A 22,313-nucleotide genomic window follows, 5' to 3' on the forward strand; every position below is an offset into this window, starting at 1 on the left:
AAAAAATGTGTTAAACTTCTACTTTCAGGGAAGATTGTGAAGTCGCTGTTTCTATTTACTTGGTAATCAAGAATGTCTACTGCAATTATACATATGTTCCCTCATCATCTTGACAGCATAAAAATGAATGTGTCACATTGTCATGTTTGATTAATTAAGTAAAAATAACATACTATTCTAAGTGTCATAGCTGTGGCCTGGGGAGAAATAAATGTACAAAGTCTAATACTGATGGCATTATAATTAATGTAATAAATTGTATGTGGTGCACACGATAAAAAAAGAAATCAAAAAGTTTATGTCAGAGCATGTGCATATTAAATGTCTGTATATAAATATGAATGCATTCTAGATACTCTGATGATCTTAGTAGCTTATATAAATAATTCCTCACTACCCTACCGTAACTTATCAATCACTAAGGAGATTATTGTTAACAGAAGTGCACAAGGCTATAGGTCAAATGTATTATAAAAGTCATATGATTCTAGGTTGGATTCTAATAGTCTTAACTAGAGGTAAACCCAATCACTAAGTTCTCATACAAGCCTTTAATATGTAAATTTAATTTCAAAATTTCATTTCAATCTTTTTGAATCTGCAGATTTCACTTGGTGATCCTTGTTCAGGCACTTCCTGTTATAGGGTGACCACTTTCTCCCAACTGTACTCTTACATTGTCGACCTGTCACATATACTCTTGGTTAAGATTATAAGCAGGCTTAGTCCACTATTACCAGTATCAGAAATCCTGTCTACATAGCGCTGTGCAGCTGATGTATGTAGACAGGAAGTGGCTAAAAAAGGCTGAAGGGGGGGTCAGATGCACAGAGATCCAAAAATGGATTAAAAAAAAAAAAAAAAAAAAAACAGGACAACTGTTATTAATTAGTGCTTTTGCGAGCTAAATATTGCCTAGTTAGGGTTTATATCTACTTTAATGAACATTAAAATTAAAATGTATTTCATATAATACCCCAATATAAACACACAACCCTTGCAAAGACTGACAAAAAAACTTTTGAATAGCAGTTTGGACTTCGTGTTGTTAGTGTTATTAAGTTGGCCTAATGTGCTGTAACTGTTAATTTTCCAATGCAAAATGTTTCCCTGTTTTGACTATACACATCCTAAAGCAGTGTTAAGGGATGACATATATATTTACACACATATATACAGTATATAAGCTATTTATATAAGCTGTCAAGTAAATAAGCAATTATGGGAAGAAATGCAGCTGTTGACCATGGTGGCTAATTCGATTCTTTGCCCTTACTTTTTTTTTTTTTTTTTGTTATGACCTTTGCTTTTTAAAGTCTAAATGGCCTAGTACTCAAAGTTTATGTAAACCCTAAAAAACCATTGAAAGTATTTTAAGTTAAAAAATAAATGTTGAACTTGCCAGAAATTTTGTAAGCCAACATACTTCCTATGCTCTCCTTATGTGCTTAATGTTATCAAATTCATTGTTCTCTGAGGACTGCAGGACAACAGGAGAGGGGAGGGATTCCCACAGTCCTATCTTGTTTTGATTGTCCTGATACAGAAGGGCAAGCGAGAGTGTCGTCAATCCAGGAAAGAAGTGTGTTCCTGGCAGGATCACCAGACAGAAATATATGAAAAAAGCTTTTTAAAATTAAACTAATGCAGTCACCAAATATAAGGACTGGTAAGCTACAATATATTACATCTTTGTTTTTGGGTTTATTAAAATTTTGGAAAATAGTATACTTTTCTTTTTGGAGTAGGATGCCTGTAGTTTAGATAGAGAACATTATGAGAAATAATCTACAAATAATAAATATTGATACTACCTATATTGCTCTATTTAGGTTGACAGTTAAATATGTATATCTAAAAAGATGTAATGTGAGTAAATTCACTTTGTTTTAAAACCAGAATGAGAATAATTTTATATTTTTTTTAATATTTAAAGCTAAGCATTTGTTAAACATTGCATTAAACTTTAGGTTTATAGCAATCTACAATCTCTGCTTTTAATTCATTAGCTTCTTTTAGTACATGTTTATCTATACAAATACGTACTTAGCAATAAAGACAAAGGCACAACTAATGAAGGGATTAGAATAAAAAAAAATATGCTTACAATAAAATAAACATGTTAAGGAAGAAAAAAAATAATTTAAAATCACAAAAAAGAGACTTTTAAATATGCATGGATGTCCAGGGGTGAATTCGGTAATGAAAAAGATGTACCACTTTTTAAGTACTGCCAGTTCTGTGTCCAAAGGGTTTTTGAATGTAAAAATGTGTTGGCTTTTAAAGGGTAGCCAGAGAAAAAGTGTTAATTAGAAATCCTGGATCCATTTTTACTACATGATTGATCAAAAGTATTTTCTGTCTATAAAAGCCAAAATTGTGGAATGTTTTGTTCATTGAGTTAACATTCAACCCAATTAGTACTTGGTCATTAAAAAAAAGCAACAATAATACAAGTTACAGTTTAAGTACATAACTTAAATAAAAATGTTAAGTCTTCACTGTTATTTATCCAAAATTATCCATAAAATAACTGAAACATACCAAAAACATGAAAAACAAAAATCATGAATAGGCAATTATATAAATCAGCATTACATCACATGATGCTAATCCTTATTAAAAAGGGATAAGATGCTTTTACATTAAAACATTCTTAGGCTTCGTTCACACCTGAGCGATCCGGATCACAGGCAAAATTGCAGCAAAACGCGGAAAGCGTTTGCGATGCCATTATTTATTAATGGCACCCCAAAACGTGGGGGAGATTTTGCTGTGATTGTTGAGCGACAAATCGCGGTACAATCGTGGCAAAAATTGCGACCGCAAAAGCTCCTGCCTCTGCGCCAAGATTTGGTACATGAGCCTCTTTCTGAATGTTTTTGGAGAGGAGGGAGGCCCATTAAAGTGAATGGCGCGGCTCCAAAAATGCTCAAGTAAAAAACAAAAGAAAGCTCAAAAAAACGAGCGGCTGCAGATTGCTCAGCTGTGAACGAAGCCTAATGCCCCGTACACACGTGCAGATTATCTGAAGACTTTTGTCTTCAGATTTACCTTTTCTATGTAGTGCAAGGGCCTGCCGGATTGCATACAAATTGAAAGTGTTTAGGTTTGACCTCATATTATATGGTTTTGGTAAGTCTACAGACAAAAGTCTTCGGATAATCTGCATGTGTGTACGGGGCATTAGAGTTAGCAAGTTCTAGGTAAAAGAGTAAATGAACCTAAAATGCAAGTTGAACAGGTTTAATTGAGTCCTTTAACATTCACAAATATACTTGTAAAACGCTTTCATTACATGCACTTTGACACTTCTTAACCTCTTGACCTCTGAAAGATTTACCTTTCTTCATGACCAGGCCATTTTTTGTGAGATGGCACTGCGATACTTTAACTGACAATTGCGCAGCCAAGCAACGCTGTATACAAATAAAATTGATGTCCATTTTGCCCACAAATAAAGCTTTCTTTTGGTGGTATTTGAATAGCATGTCTTTAATTTTTTTGCACTATAAGCCCAAAAAAGACCGACAAATTTGAAAAAAAAATTTTTTTTTAACTTTTTGCTATGAAACATATCAAATTAAAAAAAAAAAAAAACACATTAATAAAATTTAGGCCAATATGTATTCTGCTACATGTCTTTGGTAAAAAAAAAAAAAGAAATGCCAATAAGTGTATATTGCGTTTACGCTATAAAAGTGTTTACAAACTATAACTATGGTATAAATGATTGTAATTTTATTTATTTTTTTCTATACTAGTAATGGTGGCGGTCTGCGGTTTATAGTGGGACTGCGATACTGTGGCGGACATTGATATTTTTTAACCTTATTTGGGAACCAGTGACACTAATACAGTGCTAGAAATATGCACTTTCACTGTACTGACACTGGCTGGGAAGGGGTTAAATATCTAGGGCAATCAAAGGGTTAACTGTGTGCCTAACCAGTGTTTTTGTGTACTGTGTGTTGCTTTTACTAGAGTAAAAGATGGAATTCATCTATGGAACATGGAATCATCTAACAAAATTCATCCCTTCCCCGGTCAGATCGGAGATCTGCCTTGTTTACATAGGCAGATCTCTGTTCTGTATGTTTTACCAACAATCGGCAGGTGCCAGCGGACATCCAGTGCCTGACACCTAGAGATTGGCTTCTGCTGGGACTAAACACAGCAGAAGCGGCCTGTCGGTGGCTCGCATGATCCTGCACAGGAGGGCCACCCTGTAGCAGTATATCTGCTATAGGGTGGTCAGGAAGTGGTTAAACTTCTGTATTCACCTCAATCATTTTAAGTTATACAAAGGTTCTATAAAATATTGGCACAGAAGCTCCAAAATTATTTTTATTTGCAAATAACGAGCCCATGGCAAGGCAGGGCTTCTTATTTAAACACGAAAAGCCATTATTTCAATTTAGTCAAACCTAGGGTTTTGGATACCACAAATTCATAACATCATACATTTGTGAATGTTATAAAAGACACTTTAAACTTTTAGCAACTTGTGTTTTAGGTTTCAGGGCCAAATATAAAAGCAATCTAAAAAATGAAACAAAAAAAATTAAAACATTTACAACAAAATAAAATCTTTAACAGTACCCACCTAATATTTCTGTGTTAGAGTTATTTGTGTGTATAGTCGAGTCATCAATCTCCATTTTATCTATGGAAAGTTACAATGGAGCCAGAACAGTCTACAAGTAATAACTCATAGACCCCATGCACATTTTACAACTACACATTTTACAAGTAAATTAGTTGTCTTTCGAAAGCGGAATTTTTTCTGCTGTTGCAAAAAGAAAAAAAAGAAAAAAAGAACAGAAAAAAAAAAAAAAAAAACACAAAGTAAAATCCTGCAGGGCTCCAAAGCATGAACTGAATTATTCTGGAGTATCACAAGAAAAGCAATTGGATTTGCTGTTGCACGAGGAAAATATGGTGGCTAAAACTTTCTAGTAGACAACCATTGTAGTCAGTAACAAAAAACCCTAACCAACTTTTCAACATAAAAAAAAAAAGTTATGTTTAAAAAAAAAAAAAGGGCTATGTAATGTGACCACTGAGACTAGGGTAGAAAAAGCTGCCCAAAGCAAGATCTGTTCTAGTTTAATGTTTTATCTTTATAATAAGACTAGAGGATATTATATGATAATATAAGATTATATGTGCAGCTGTATTTTCCTTTGTGCCAGTTTTATAAAACCAAGTTAATGTTATAGGTGAATGTGACCAAACTCAATAAAGGTGGGCTTAGAACAGTTTTGAAATAGGGAGAATAGGTGTCCAGCTATGCCAGTTTGCTCCTAAACCGAGGCATGTGCTCACAATTGGCTGACAAACTGGTAATATGATTATGCCAGCAAGAACAATGCAGTAATTAAAATGCGGCACAAAAAAGAACAAACCGGCGGTAGGTTTTTTGTTGCAGATATTGCTCATACAGGGCAAGGAAAACTGCAGTCTGCTTTTTTCACTTTGTAAAAGAATACATTTATCAAACACGTACCACTGCTCTGGTTCTGTATAGGCCTCAATATAAGGTAAGATATTTAACTGCTAAGCAAATTCTTATGCAAACATTTCACAGGGGGATTAAGCTTGATCCAATATGCAGCTGTGGAAGACTTGTTTTTTTATAAGCCTTAATTAGTGATGCATTAGTCATGTATGATGCTGATTGTTCACCCAGATCATGTACTGTATGGAGGCTCTGTTTTCAGCCATTGCTAACCTCGCTGAGCACTTTCTAAGCAGGACATGACATCTAAGGCATACAAATAAAGCTTTGCTCTGAGCTCTAATGTGAACGCTAGTTGAAACACCAATCATGTAGACTGCAAAAGAAATAAAGTGCAGTGTCTGAATTCTTTCGGAGAAAAAAAAAAAAAAAAAGGCCATAGCTGTTCTTACAAACTTGTTACAGCTCTGTCTTGCTGTCAGAAATCTGTTCTATTGATTAGGACCCAGCTATACGTCATTGCTGTGTCAGTAACTACCCTGCAAATCACATATATGGGGTGAAGAGAAGCTCGGTGTGAAACTGAATGAACTTGGCTTCATATATTAGAGCAGACATACAAATGTGCTTTATTATTATGGGTGATTTGTTATGACAAATGCAGATGAAGCACCCAATGCAAAATTCCAAGAGCAAGTTACTCTAGAAATGCAACTAAGCAATGCAGCTAAGTGTTGTTTCTGTTCTGCGGCAGCATCTAGGCATTTATTTTGCATTTAGAAAACATTGAAGTGGACCCAATTTTCTAACCATTAAGCACATTAATACAGAGTATAGCGTCAGATGCTATTGTACACCCAGACCTGGCATCATTGTGCACTGACACTCCTTGGGGCTTTCCTGGGAAAGAGTTAGGCAACTCCCAGCTATACCATCAACACAGTGCAATGCATAATATGAAGACTTTGCTCAGCACAAACTGTATACAGTATCTCACAAAAGTGAGTGCACCCCCTCACATTTTTGTAAATATTTTATTAAATCTTTTCATGTCAGAACACTGAAGAAATTATACTTTTTCTACAACGTAAAGTAGTGAGTACAGCTTGTACAACAGTGTAAATTCGCTGTAAATTTGCTGCAATGTCTAAACCGCTGGCAAATAAAGTGAGTACACCCCTAAGTGAAAATGCCCAAATTGGGCCCAAAGTGTCAATATTTTGTGTGGCCACCATTAGTTTCCAGCACTGCCTTAACCCTCTTGGGCATGGAGTTCACCAGATCTTCACAGGTTGCCACTGGAGTCCTCTTTCACTCCTCCATGACGACTTCATGGAGCGGATGGATGTTAGAGACCTTGTGCTCCTCCACCTTCCATTTGAGGATGCCCCACAGATGCTCAATAGGATTTAGGACTGGAGACATGTTTGGCCAGTCCATCACCTTTATCCTGAGCTTCTTTAGCAAGGCAGTGGTCATCTTGGAGGTGTGTTTGGGGTCGTTATGTTGGAATACTGCCCTGCGGCCGAAGGGAGGGGATCATGCTCTGCTTCAGTATGTCACAGTACATGTTGGCATTCATGGTTCCCTCAATGAACTGTAGCTCCTCAGTGCCGGCAGCACGCATGCAGCCCCAGACCATGACAATCCCACCATCATGCTTGACTGTAGAAAAGACACACTTGTCTTTGTACTCCTCACGTGGTTGCCGCCACACACGCTTGACACCATCTGAACCAAATAAGTTTATCTTGGTCTCATCAGACCACAGGACATGGTTCCAGTAATCCATGTCCTTAGTCTGCTTGTCTTCAGCAAACTGTTTGCGGGCTTTCTTGTGCATCATCTTTTTAGAAGAGGCTTCCTTCTGGGACGACAGCCATGCAGACCAATTTGATGCAGTGTGCAGCCTAAGGTCTGAGCACTGACAGACTGCCCCCCCCCCACCCCTTCAACCTCTGCATTAATGCTGGCAGCACTCATATGTCTATTTCCCAAAGACAACCTCTGGATATGACGCTGAACACGTGCACTCAACTCCTTTGGTCAACCATGGCGAGGCCTGTTCTGAATGGAACCTGTCCTGTCAAACCGCTGTATGGTCTTAGCGACCATGCTGCAGCTCAGTTTCAGGGTCTTTGCAATCTTCTTATAGCCTAGGCACACTTTATCAAGAGCAAAAAAATATTTTTTTCAGATCCTCAGAATTATTTGTCATGAGGTGTCATGTTGAACTTCCAGTGACCAATATGAGAGAGTGAGAGTGATAACACCAAATTTAACACACCTGCTCCCCATTCACAACCGAGACCTTGTAACACTAACGAGTCACATAAAACCGTGGAGGGAAAACGGCTAATTGGGCCCAATTTGGACATTTACAATTAGGGGTGTACTCACTTTTGTTGCCAGCGGTTTAGACATTAATGGCTATGTTGAGTTATTTTGAGGGGGCAGCAAATTTACACTGTTATACAAGCTGTACACTCACTACTTTACATTGTAGCAAAGTGTCATTTCTTCAGTGTTGTCATATGAAGAGATATAATAAAATATTAACAAAAAGGTGAGAGGTGTACTCATTTTTCTGAGATACTGTATGTATTGAACGGTTTGGTTTAGCATGCTTCTCCCACAACTCATCCATATTTTTTCTGATTTCTTGGTTATTTGCATATGAATTCAAGTGGACTCAGATATAGTGTATACATCGATATTTAATTGACCAGGTCCACCTTATAAGAAACACCTAATATAATGAAATATAAAGAAATGGCAAGTCATATTAAAGTGGATGTAAACCCTTGCAAATACCCAGAGATGAGACAAATTTCCCTAAGTTTTACATGTATACCTGCGGTCTTCAATTTTCTATATTCTTAGAAAGTGCACATTGTGTTAGAAATGTTTCTTCTCATTTCAGCAGTGGGACTGGAGTCTAGGCATACACTGTGTGTGTGAGCTGACTGGAGGAAAGGCAAACACCACCCCTCCACATAGGCAGAGGAACAAAGAAACCTGCAGAGCTGTACTGTGAATAGACCAGCTCTCTGTTTATCTATCTCCAAGTTCCTTTCCTGACACACATTTTGAGCTGCTTTTATCTCCAGTGTCAGAGAACTTATCATGCTGATAATAGAGAAATGGAGCAGCAGAAAGACACAGGACTTCGGGCTTTGGAGAGAGATAAGTAAACACTACAGATACATGTGCCCAGGTCAGATTTCATGAATGTGGTTTACATCCACTTTAAGGGTGTGAGGTTTGTTTTTTAGGTAATGTTTAGCCAAAATATTCTTCATTTTGGATAGAGTAGAGAATTAAAATCCCAGTAAGCGGAAAGGGTTAATCTTCCAGTGGAGACACTTGTTCTGGTGACAACTGTCTAAGAGGGGAGTTTCCTTCACATTGCTGTAATTCTTTTCACTGCTTTTTGTGTCTCGAAGAGAAATCTCCCCAATGGTACACAGACCTCCAAAAAAAATTGACAGACATTTTAGACAAATTTGGCTATACATACGCTTTAGGCTTTATGGTGATTACCCATCAAAGAACTTAGGGCTTCTCTCCTACATAGATTGGGCAACAGCCTTGCTTATGCTTCCCTAAGGCTTATTCATACTACAGCCTGTTACAGAAATAGAACAATCTATATGTGTGTGTTGTGGTGTGTTGCAATATATTCCCTAATTAGACCCAAAACTTATATATAGAGTGTACCACAGCACACAGAGTTAGATGTTCCAGGTGTTGCAGTGCACTGCATTGCAACAAATAGACCAGGTGATATTTTAAAAGGTTGATGTGTGGTGGCCACCCATTCAAATAACATCCCATTAAACTGAATTAGCAAACAAGCCAAGTGTAACATGGCCCCTTTTAAAAATGAATGGACAGCCTAATGTAACATATCTCAATGCATCAAAATGACAGCAGTTACAGGTCTGTGTTTTACAACACACATGGTGTGAATAAGTCAGTCTTCTGCGTCTTTCAAAATTGCAACAACCTAAAGTATGTTGGTATTTTGTACAAAAATGAGCTTGCTAAGTCGCTATAGAATGGCAACAATAAAATTAAAGTTATCTATATTACAAATGTTTGGTTCATATATGAAAAAATGTGGACCACATATAAAAATAAACCTTCCACTCCCTGTTGGCAGTAAAAATATCTGGAATGAGAAAACACTGGCAGCAGATGTCCATAAATCATGCAATGCACATAGGAGTGAAACCCTACTACTTCAGAGAGTTCATTGCTAAACCAAAGCAGCTTACTGTAAAATTTCACTATGGTATGCTAATGGCCTGAGGTTAAGCAGATATAAACTAGAGAGTTACCTAGAGTTTTCAATACTTAGTGTTAAATGTAGGCTCTTCATAAAAAGCCGCTAAGCATATACCTTGGTAATGTAATGAAAGCCAAGTCATCCAGCCTAAAATGTGCTGAGTTGACTTTTGCCAATGACCACTCGGCGTGCCCCACAGGTCTGCTCTTCAGATGACAGCTCAGCTCTAGAGCATTGAAAACACACACATAGCATTGTGGTGTGAGATTTCATGTGGGGAAAGGAGAACTGCTATAGTAATATTAGGATTCCAAGTCAGAGTGTATCATTTTCCTGATGTGAATACTGAATAACCTAACAGTTCAGCTAAAGAATGTAGAAAAGAGGTCAACTCCCTCTTAGAAGCATTAATCATTAACAACAGGGGACATCTACTTGGCGCTAACACAATGTTCTTATTGCATACAGCCAAACTTCCCTAACACTATAGATTGCTAGTTTAGTACTGAAAAAAAAGAGAAATGTATAGTAAAAGTTGCTCCTATGCAAAAAAAGTGTAATAATTCTAAAACTGTTGATTAGAATGTTTTTGACTTTACAGGAAGGGGCTTGGACAGAATCAAAACGGTCTATTGCACATACTGTATATCTTATCTATCTTAGAACTTTGTCTATAATAAGGGCCAGTTCACACTGGAAAGCATGCATTCCCATGTGATTCTTGCTCATTCCCATGTGGTCCATTTTGTCAGCCCATTCATTCCAGCAAATTGTACTGGAGCACAGAAAAGGTAGTGCAAGCACTACTTTTTCAAAACACACTGAACCAAACCGCATGGCACTGCAGGAACATGCAATGTGGTGGCCCCAAATAAGCTATGTTTGCAAGATGCATTTGGGGTGCCATGGACATTTCACTGGCACCTGCAATCGACTTTCAAGGGCAGCTTGTTTATCTGCAATGCAGGAAACAGACACAAATGAACCTTGGTGACCCATTTTGGTGCGAACTGACCCTCAAAGTGGAACTGTGACTTTGAAACCATCTATCTTGGGAGTTAATCCTCTGGTAATGGCTATTTCTAATCAACAATTTACACTGGTCATTTGCCCCTCCGCTATAAGTGGACTCTTTACCTTGCCTAAATCCATAGCTATGTGATGTGCCAGGTCCTAAGTCTATTCTTTATCAGAGAGGAGGGAGGTCCTTCCTTGGGGGTCAGTGTTACTGCCTTGGTGACATGCTAACTTTCTAGTTTCTGTCCAGTGACAGGGTACGGCCAGGCTCTAGAAGAATGCACAGCGTGATGACCACATAAAGAGACATTTGGTTTTCGTGGGGACAGACTGCAGTCAATATCACGTCACTACCCAACTAGGCACATGGACACTGAAGTTAGGCAATTCATTTAACGATATATATACACACACTACAGAAAGTTATTTTTTAAGCTGATAAATGGATGGGAAGGGGCCTGGAGGGAAAGGTTTGGAGAGAAAAGATGTTTGTCTAGAGAAGAACTTTAAAAAGAACAGTTTAGTAATAGGCATCTGTAATCTTTCCTCCAAATTGATAGAATAGTGCAGCTTTTCCTTTTCAAGAATTTTCTTGATTTTTATTTTCTTTTAATAATTTACTTTTATTTTCTGTCAGAGCAGAATTGTCAAGCTGTAAGGCTATCTGTTGCTTGAGCTCAATGCTGATAACAGACACCTAAAAAACTTGGATACAATAATAGTACTGTCAGGAACACATAAAAGAAAACTAAAAGCCTTGTTATCTGACAGTTTTACCCTACTCCCTCTGTTTGTGAGAGTTAACATTGTACTAAAAGAACAACTGAAAGGTGGAGAACCAGATTGTTGCAAAAGGTTATTTCTGACTAGTTTTCTTCAAAGTGATGTCACTTGTCTATAGGAAATGTGCAAATCAACACAAGAACTTTACTAAGAAAGCAAAAAAAACGGAAATTCTGCCAAAGATGCAACATCGCATTTCAAGCATTATCATGATACATTACTAGCAAGGCAAGTGGTAACAAAGATTAAAGAGTATGTGCAGTTAAAACAAAGTACGGAAGGCTTTGGACCTCTGTCACGTTTTTATCAATATCCTTGGCTCTAATAAATAAATTTCTCCTCACTTCCTGTTCCCCTGACATTTTACCAGAGTGGAACTTAACCACTTCTGGACCGGAAGATTTTCCTGCTTAATGACCAGGCCCTATTTTACGATTCAGCACTGCATGACTAACGGACAATTGCACGGTCCTGCAATGCTGTACCCAAATAAAATTGATGTCCTTTTTTTCCCATAAATAGAGCTTTCTTTTGATGGTATTTGATCACCTGTGCGATTTTTATTTTGTGCGCCATAAACAAAAAAATAGCGACAATTTTGAAAAAAAAAAAAAAAACAATTATCTTTCACATTCTGCTATATGACATCCCCCCCCCCCAAAAAAAATAATGTAAAAGTCAAAATTTAACATTTTAGGCCAATTTGTTTTCAGTTACATATTTTTGGTAAAAAAAAAAAAAAAATTGCAATAAGTGTATTTTCTTTGGTTTGCGCCAAAGTTATTGCGTCTACTAACTACGGGAAAGATTTATGTCATTTTTATTGTTTTTTTTTTTACTAGTAATGGCGACAATCTGTGATTTTCTGTGAGATTGCGACATTGCGACGGACAGATCGGACCCCTGACATTTTTGGGAGTACCAGCGACATTACTACAGTAATCAGTGCTAAAAATATGCACAGTTACTGTAATAATGACACTGGCAGGGAAGGGGTTAATACTGTTGGTGATCAAGGGGTTAAATGTGACCCTAGGGGAGTGATTCTAACTGTGCAGGGGGGGGGGGTTGGGGATTTTGAAATGATCACAGAGACATGCGATCCTACAAAGCAGGATCACATAGTATCTGTGATCATTGCAGGCAGGACGGACAGCTGTGTTTACATCAGCCGTCCATCCTTTTCTCTCAGTGGGGAGAGATTGAGAGTGTCAGGCGGCAATCTGAGCCGCCGACACACGCGTCAGCTTCCCCGCTGATGATCGCGCGCTTGCCCCCTAGCTCCTCCCAGGCAAATGACATACCGATACGTGGTTTTGCCTGGGAGAGCCACTCTGCCGACGTATATATACAGTATACAGTCGGCAAGTGGTTAAACAGCAACATAGACAGAGATAGAAATGCTTTGGTAGATTAGCAGAAGGATACAACCCTTGTCAAATATTTATTGCAGTCTATATCGCTGTTGCAGATTTTTTCCTCAATTCCTGTCTGGTGAAGTAGTTGACAACAGGTCTGGAATTAGGTTAAATTGCTCCAACAAAACCACTGATACTATTCAAAACCCAAGAGGTTGACATAGAATAGTAAATAAGATCCTTGGTATTATTTAAGTGGTTGTAAGCCTCTGGAATAAAAAAACAAAAAAAACAAAAAGCACACCCTCCTATAGTATGTACCTGCTATCTGAATGAATGACCTCTGACAGGCCATGTCTACATCAGACATGCCCACATCAAACAATCTTGCAAGACGCCCCCTCCAAATGGTTGACAGCCTCAGCTGTGCGTGATCCCTATGAGATTGTGTAGAGGAGTGTGTGTCCATTCCCTCCACTCAGGTGTCAGAATACTCTGCTCTCTACTCTATGCTGTGCAGTGTGTGCTATCACATCCCCATCCCCTGCCCTCTGAAGCCCACAAATGTTGTGTAAACTGTGCACTTTGAACAGCTGTAGAGGAAAGAGGACTGCAGATAAAAAAGGTACGACTTGTGTAGTAGGATTTGCTTCATCTTTGTATATCGCCTGAGGTTATTCAGTTCACTGGGTATATGTAAGTGTTTACAACCACTTGAACATTTTATTTTATTTTAAACACACCAGTGAGCAAGTATTCTTTTTTTTTTTTTTCAGCTTTGGCTGGGTAAAATAATAAGGAACCAAAAGAACCACTTGCAGTCACCAAAGAAAGGGGTTGCAACTAAACAAGAAGCACCATTTGCTTTGTTCCCTCTAGAAGAACTTGTCTAATGCTAAAGGGTAACACAGACTGGTATCAGCACAGTATATCTGCTTCTTGCTACAGAGGTACCTGCCTATACTTTACCTGATACAGTATGGCAGGGGGTATAAATTTCATTTAAGAGACCAGAAAAAAAAAAAACCCAGCAGATCGATACTGGAAATTTGTATTTGTCTGCAAAACTGCCCAGTCTGTCGTGAAAGGAAAACTCAAGAAAAATCTTTTAATTTCTTTAGTAATTGCAATAGTTGGGCCAGGAAAAAAAACACATTACTTTTAATTGATGGCTTTTGCAAAGCATAGGCATCTATGAAAGGCTGCATTATCAGTTTACAATGTTAACGGAATGCAGTAGTAGGTAAATATAACCTAGTATATGAGCTTACTATGGAGTAATATTCAAAGTATCATTTAACAGTGAAGCCATGAACAACCATGCATGACAGATATCCACAGCAGCAGAGCTTTGTAATTAAGGAGGGACTTCAGGCCAACGGTTAAATTAACGTAAAGAGAATTTTTCAGTCTTAAACTTATAAACCTACTAAGTATTTAACTGATGATTAGGTCAGTGCTGTTCTGCCATCCTTTCCTGTGTAGAATCTTGTGTGATCATGCTGTCAAATTTTCAGCAGTGTTGTCAGCCCCCTAATCTGCATTTCCTTATCTATCCCCCATTTCCAATGCTATGCAGCCATGTCATCACATTACCACATTCTTGACCACAGGGGCGTTGTTAGCCAGGAGATGTGCTGACAATGCCTAAAGGCCTAGATATCTTACCGCACCAGCCTTCTACTGGCTTTATTTTATCACCTGGGAGGATTAGTAGAGCTTTGGCGAGGTACTAGTGATCATTTGACATCACAAAAAATATGATTTAGGCAGACGTGAATTTTTTTCTTGCAACCATGGCTTGCAAGAAAGAAATTGGCTTGAAATCCCCAATCAACACAGACAGTGTTGATGCAGAAAATTCTCCCGCCAAGCCATTGTCTGCTCCCAGCGGAAAAAGCCATCCCCGCTGGGAGAAGAGTGATTGTACCAAAGTTGAGCGATCAACTTGGTGCATTTAGCCTCCCATTAATGGTTTGAACTTCATTACAAACCATGTACAGTGCCTTGAAAAATGATTCATACCCCTTGAAATTTTTCAGATTGTCATGTTACAATAAAAAAAATGTAAAGGTATTTTATTGGTATTTTATGTGATAGACCAAAACAAAGTGGTGCGTAATTGTGAAGTGGAAGGAAAATGATAAATGGTTTTCAAAATTTTTTACAAATAAATATGTGAAAAGTGTGGCGTGCATTTGTATTCAGCCCCCGAGTCAATACTTTGTAGAACCACCTTTCGCTGCAATTACAGGTGCAAGTCTTTTTGGGTATGTCTCTACCAGCTTTGCACATCTAGAGACTGACATTTTTGCCTATTCTTTGCAAAATAGCTCAAGCTCTGTCAGATTGGATGTATAGCATCTGTGAACAGGAATTTTCAAGTCTTGCAACAGATTCTCAATTGGATTTAGGTCTGGACTTTGACTGGGCCATTCTAACACATGAATATGCTTTGATCTAAAGCATTATGTTGTAGCTCTGGCGGTATGTTTAGAGTCGTTGTCCTGCTGGAAGTGGAACCTCCGCCCCAGCCTCAAGTCTTCTGCAGACTAACAGGTTTTCTTCCAAGATTGCCCTGTATTTGGCTCCATCCATCTTTCATTGAACTCTGACCAGCTTCCCTGTTCCTGTTGAATAAAAGCATCCCCACAACATGATGCTGCCACCACCATTTTTCACGGTGGATATGGTGTGTTTAGGGTGATGTGAAGTGCTATTTTTCCGTCACACAGAGTTTTGCTTTTAGGCCAAAAAGTTCAGTTTTGGTCTTATCTGACCAGAGCACCTTCTTTTGGCTGTGTGCCCCACGTGGCTTCTCGCAAACTGCAAATGGGACTTCCTATGGCTTTCTTTCAACAATGGCTTTCTTCTTGGCACTCTTGCATGTGGATGCTGTGGATCTGTGCAGCTCCTTCAGAGTTACCATGGGCCTCTTGGTTGCTTCTATTGAATAATGCTCTCCTTGCCCAACCTGTCAGTTTAGGTGGGCAGCCATGTCTTGGTAGGTTTGCAGTTGTGCCATACTCTCTCCCATTTTCACGTGATGATTTGAACAGTGTTCGTTGAGACGTTTAAACTTCTACACAACTTTATCTCTGACCTGTCTGGTGTGTTCCTTGGTCTTTATGATGCTGTTTGCTCACTGGGGTTCTCCAACAACCCTCTGAGGGCTTCCCAGTACAGCTATATTTATAATGAGATTAACATACACACAGGTGGATTCTATTTACTAATTAGGTGACTTCTGAAGGCAATGTATTATTTAATAAATCATGCATAGGGCTAATCACACAGGATGGTTTACCCTATTACTTTTTTTTTTAATTATATTTAAGTATATATTTTTCTAACTCAAAACATACCTTGCATTGCTCTCCTCCAAATCTCCAATTTTTATTTATTTTTTCTCTACTGTGATACAATTTCCTGTTGTAGGATGACTATGTTCAGTCTCCACTGTATGTAGGAACACAGCTACCTCTTCTTGCTTGCTCTCGAGGTGGACTGTGTGCTAATGATTTGTAGTGTGCATAGAGCAGTGCACATATCCACAACTAATGTGCACTGCTTGTTGCAAACAATTGGAAGGGAGATGTTTAGGAGCTCACAGAGAATATTACAAGGAGGCACAAAAACACTGGAAGATACTTCCTGAAAAATAGATTACGGGGTTATTAGGTAGTGGATGTATATTGAATATTTTGTGGAGGCATTGTTCCTCTTTTTGATACGAAGGGGACAATGATTGGTGTAAATGAATAAAAAAGTGGGCCCATAATTAATTGAAATGGATGATAGATTTTCAAAAGAATGTCCAGCAATGGCAAGAGCAGCTACCCTAAACCTCAATTGACTATTCAGAACCACCCAGGAGATAGTGATGCATGTTGGCAAATATTGTGTGTCAAACAATGTCCTCAGAAGTACAGACAGCACGTGCCCATGGAAATAGTCTCTTTATACCACTACTTAGAACACTTAAACTATACTATTAAGCCAGTAAAACACATCTATCAATTGTTTCCACTCAGGCATAGTTTCATTTTTTCCAGGTAATAGATCTGCTTAAATAAGATCAACTTTTACACAGTGATTATTTTATAGTTTAAATTATGCTTAAAATAGAAATTGCATCTAGAACATTTCCATTACAAAAGGACAAATTAAAATATTAGTTTCTAGTGCACAAAGGGAACAAGATTTTTTTCACATTTGCCATAGAAACGGCGCTCATGTTGGCACACGGTTTCCGATCGAGATTCCACAATCCAAACACTATTTCATTTTTCAGAATGAGCCTATTAGTACCATTCACTCAACAGCTCAAGACTTACTGCTTCAACCTGCTTCCCTAATGACTGGGCACAGAATGATAAAACGCAAGACCAATTGGAATCAATTGAAAAAGAATTTAAGAAGCTGTCCGTCCTTCAGTGCTTAGACCGTAATGTAGAACAGATGGCACTGTATAAAACCTAAACATTGGCAAATGGACGTGGAATGCCATAAATTAAAGACAAGATTTTTCATGAAGCTACTAATTAGTTGCAAACTTCCAATAATGGAATGTGTTACAGCCAGTAAGTTGTGCATGCAGTGGGTGTTAAAGCTATTTTGAGCTTTTTATCTTCAAGCAAAGCTTAGAGCGGATGCATGTGAATCAGCCCACTTGCCTTCCTTCCACCTCTAGATATCGTTTGCCTGTTGTGAAATTATAACTTCACATCCAAGAAGTTTTACTGAAACGGTCTTCAATCACTTCCCCTCATGTTCTCTACTCCTCTGATTCTCTACAAGTATTGTCACTGAGACGCTGTCATTTTTTAAAATGAAACAGTCGCCTGCCAGACGCATTCAAAAATTACAGAGAACATGCAGAGAATTAGCCAAATAATCCCCATATGTATATAACATAAGTCTGTGCTAGACTGTCTGATGAAATATGCACAAGCGTAATGTAAAAAACAGACAACTTTTACCTCTAGATAAACCGTACATTGCAGAAAACAGAAGATTGCATTAACATTCAAGGGCTCTAAAAAGAAATCCCTTCAAACCAAGAGACCAGTGCTTACCCTGCATGCGCACAGGTTGTGCCTGCATACAATCTAATCACCCTAGGCGATGAGGAGTCCTGCCATATTGGGTGTAACGTGCCCCAGACCTACCCCCCGTCCCCCGTGATAGCGGGCAGGGGATCCCCCCTTCACATGTGAGGTCACATTTTGAAATCCTCGCAGTAGTTCAGGGCTTCACCAGTACATGTGGGTCATTCATTTACAGGAATCTGTAAATTAGGAAACTACAAGTCCCATCTGCCACTGCAGCAGAAGGATTGTAGTTCTCAATGGACCGTTAGCATGCTAAACAGCATGCATGTTGTCCATTTAGGCTGCCCACAGCTCTGCAATAGAAAGGCATTACAGAGATACAGGCAACAGAGCTGCAAGCAGTGTGTGCAGGAGCTTTGTATCGCACCTACTATCCACTGATCGTGGGTGCAATACACTGCAGGTTCCTGTGAAAAAAAAAATAATGCACATTTTTTTCCTGCACATATACTGTATGTGCATTTATTTATTTTTTTCAAAAAGGTGAACTTCGCCTTTAAGAAAGATGTATATACCTACCTATTTTCAGCCTGCTCCAGTCACGTTATCCTGCTTCCCAGGTGTCAATAAGTGCAAGCCAGGGGAGAAGAGGGTGCACCAACAACAGATGGGCAATAGGACCCTATGGGTGACATCACCGTTCCAGGCTCCATCAGCTGTCAAGTGTTCTCTCTTCTCCCCTGCAGTTGACACTGGCTGAAATAAGATCATGTGAGCTGACCAGAGCGGGCTGAAAATATGTAGGTATATATGCCTTTCTTACACAGGTTAGTTAGCATAGGTGTTGGTAGGGGGAGAGAGCATTTTTAAGACTAGTTAGATTTAGCCTGGACTTTAACTTTAATACTATTTATTACAGCTATGAGAATACTGCACTTTGATCATTGCTCTCCACACTGACCAAATAAAGGCATATGTTTCTATTGGAGCCAGGACTGTCTAACCAGTTATTGCAGCAAGCTTGAAGCATGGCCTAGTAATAATGGTAATAACAGAATAACCAAGGATCACTGCTTTCACCAGAAATCAAAAGTAACCTTGTCAGAAACTTATGCAATTTAAACGAATCATATTTCAAAAATAAAAAAATATATAAATATAAAAAATCAAGGTTACCTTTTTTTTTTTGAAAATTATGTTTATTAAGTTTCATAGCAACATACAAAACAGAGCCATTTGGGCATACCCCGGCTCAAAAATAAAACAACAAAAAAAGAGAAACAAAAAAAAAACATAGAGAGCAGAACAAACAAAAAGGGGGGGGGGGAACCCCCCCACTAACCCCCCAACAGTGGCTGCAGCTCAAGATAGTCAAGAGTATCACAGGTATGTACCGAGTCCTCTAAGCATTGGTGGTCCTAATCGCGGTCCAGTGCACACCGTAAATCACAAGCTTCACATAGCACAAAGCATATATACACAGAAACCTAAGTAGCTGGTCGAGGTACATCAACGGCCGGAGCTGAGGAATCATCAGCGGTATCTGCAGCATCCAACCACAGATCCCACACTTTGTGGAATTTTTTGGAACATCCCCTAAACCTGTACACCGCTTTATATAGAGGTATCATGGAGTTCACCAGCGTTTTCCATTGTGACAATGTCGGGATCCCAGGGGCTCTCCAACGCATCACCACCAGTTTCCTGGCATAGAAGAGCAGAAGCCCCAGGAGGGTACGTGTAGCGACAGAATGGGCCAGCCCGTTCACCAACCCCAAAATACAAATCTCAACCTCAGCCGGGATAGGAATAGTAGTCAGTTTGGTAATGAAACCCCGGACCTCAGACCAAAACCCCAGCAGGGACGGACAGTGCCAGATCATATGGGTATAGGACGGGGAATCCCCATTACAGCGCCAACAGGCATCCGGGATGTCAGAAGACACCCTGTGTAATCTGGAGGGCGTAAGGTGGAACCTATGTACAATTTTAAATTGGACCAGCCGGTCCCTCGAGGAGACCAAATATTTAAACGGGTAGTCCCAGACATCCTCCCAATCCTCCGTGTCCAGGTCCCGCACCTCCGCCGCCCAGAATTCCTGCAATCTCTCCAGACCCACATGCACGCCTGGCAGCAAGGATCTGTAGATGGAGGACAGCGGTTTCCGAAGATTTTCGTCCCTAAGGAGGAGCTCCAAATCCGCCGGAGTCATATCAGGGGGAGAACCCCCAAACTGAGTCCGAAAGGCGTGGCGAAGTTGCAGGAACCTGAAAAAGTATGAGTTGGGTAGATCAAAATTGGCCTTAAGCCTATCAAAGCTCAGCAAACCCTCCCCTTGACAAATGTGTGAGAGACACTTTATACCCCTAGAGGCCCACAGAGACGGGTCAGGAATGAGTAAGAACTCAGGCAACTCCGGATTGCGCCATAAGGGGGTATTAGGCGAGAGCCCGTGGGGGTCAGATTTAGTATAAGGAGAGACCAGCACCCAAGCCCTGATGACCGCCTTCATAGAGTTGGTGAGGGGATATGGGGCACGGGCGCCACGGAACAGGGCGTTGCGCAGTGCCTCATAGGACCCCAGAAGCGCCGCCTCAAGCACCACCGCAGAGTTCGCGTCATCCGATACAAGCCAGTTGTGGGCATGAGTCAACAGACCTGCAATGAAATACATGAAGAAATCCGGGCAAGCCAGACCCCCATGCGTCCAGGGCCGCTGTAGGACAGCTAGCCGCAGTCTCGGGGGGCGAGCCCCCCATATGAAGGTGGTCATTTGAGAGTGAATGGCTCTAAAGATCCGTTTCGGGATCCACACCGGCGACTGCCGCAAAACATATAGTAGGGGAGGCAACAACTTCATTTTAACAAGGTTTATGCGCCCAATCAAAGTCAGCGGGAGATTCGCCCACGCCCGGAGCCTGTCCTTGAAGGACTGGAGGAGAGGGTAAAGATTCAGAGCACAGAAATCCTGCACCCTCGGGGAGATCGTGACCCCCAGGTATCTGACACTGTCCGCCCAGCACAAGGGCAAAGAGGGGTCCGCCCGTGTCCGGGACTCCGCGTCCACCGGGAGCAAGAGAGATTTCTCCCAGTTCACTCGGAGGCCCGACAGCTCCGTAAAACGTGACAGCAGGGCCAGGACAGCCCGGAGGGAGGGGCCCGGGTCCCGGAGGAACAGAATGATATCATCCGCGTACAACGCCAGCTTTTCCTCCAGGGACCCCACCCGAATCCCCCCGATCTCTCCGGAACCCCGAACAGCCCTCGCCAGGGGCTCCACCGCCAGCGAAAACAACGCCGGCGACAGTGGACACCCCTGACGGGTGCCACGTCGGATATCAAATACAGGCGACACCCTACCCCCCAACTTGATCTGTGCCTGAGGCTTACTGTAAAGTATGTCAATCCATTTGCGGAAGGTAGGACCAAAACCAAACGAGCGGAGCACCTCACTAAGGTAGGGCCAGGCCACAGAGTCAAAGGCTTTCTCTAGATCCAATGACACCAAGACTCGCTGACTTTGATCCTCCGCCGGGACTTGCAGATGTGTATACACCCGGCGGATATTGATATCCGTAGATTTTCCCGGCATGAAGCCCGTTTGGTCAATGTCGACTAAGAGCGGGAGGACCTTCATCAACCTAGTGGCAAGGATTTTTGTGAGAATCTTCAAATCATAATTAAGAAGGGAAATCGGCCGATAGGCCGAGCAGAGGGTAGGGTCTTTGCCAGGTTTCAAGATCAGCACAATGTGGGCCTGAGCTAACGAGTCCGGAAGCGCGCCAGCCTCCAGACTGGCTCGGTATAGACTGCACAATCTGGGGGCCAGGTCTGCAATATACATTTTATACCAATCCCCCGGCAGGCCGTCCGGACCCGGGGTCTTCTCAGGGGGAAGAGAGCGGATGGCCGCCTCCACCTCCTCCAAGGTCAAGTCCGCCTCCAAGGAAGCGGCCTCATCCTCGTCCAAGTGCGGCAAGGAGAGATCCCCAAGAGTCCCCAGGTCCACCACGTCCCGCGGAGGGGAGGGCACAGAATACAGACGTTGATAGTAATTTCGAAACTCATCAAGAATAGCAGCAGGGTCCGCAGTAGTGTCCCCCGCCTCCGTTCGGATAAGGGGGACAACTGTCTGAGATTTAGAATCCGCCACCAGGTTAGCCAGGAGCCTCCCGTTCTTGTCACCACCCTCAAACACTCTAGCCCTGAGTGAGCCAACCTCCGCCAAGGCGGCCGAGGAGACATGCAAATGTAACGCCCTCTGGGCCTGGACCAGGGAGGAGTGCGCCTCAGGAGTCTGATCCAAGGCAAAATCAGATTCAGCCAAGGATACCCCTTCTTCTAACGC

At 40.7% G+C, this 22,313-nt stretch overlaps 1 protein-coding gene across 4 annotated transcripts in view; it reads right to left on the reverse strand.

Moving 5' to 3' along the window:
* Positions 1-22,313, reverse strand: part of SEMA6A (semaphorin 6A) — a 304,176-nt gene that overhangs the window by 45,793 nt on the left and 236,070 nt on the right. The gene's annotated exons all lie outside the window — the stretch shown is intronic.

The sequence above is a fragment of the Pelophylax lessonae genome, assembly GCF_965119305.1.
Source record: "Pelophylax lessonae genome assembly, chromosome: 1".
Lineage (NCBI taxonomy): Eukaryota > Metazoa > Chordata > Amphibia > Anura > Ranidae > Pelophylax > Pelophylax lessonae.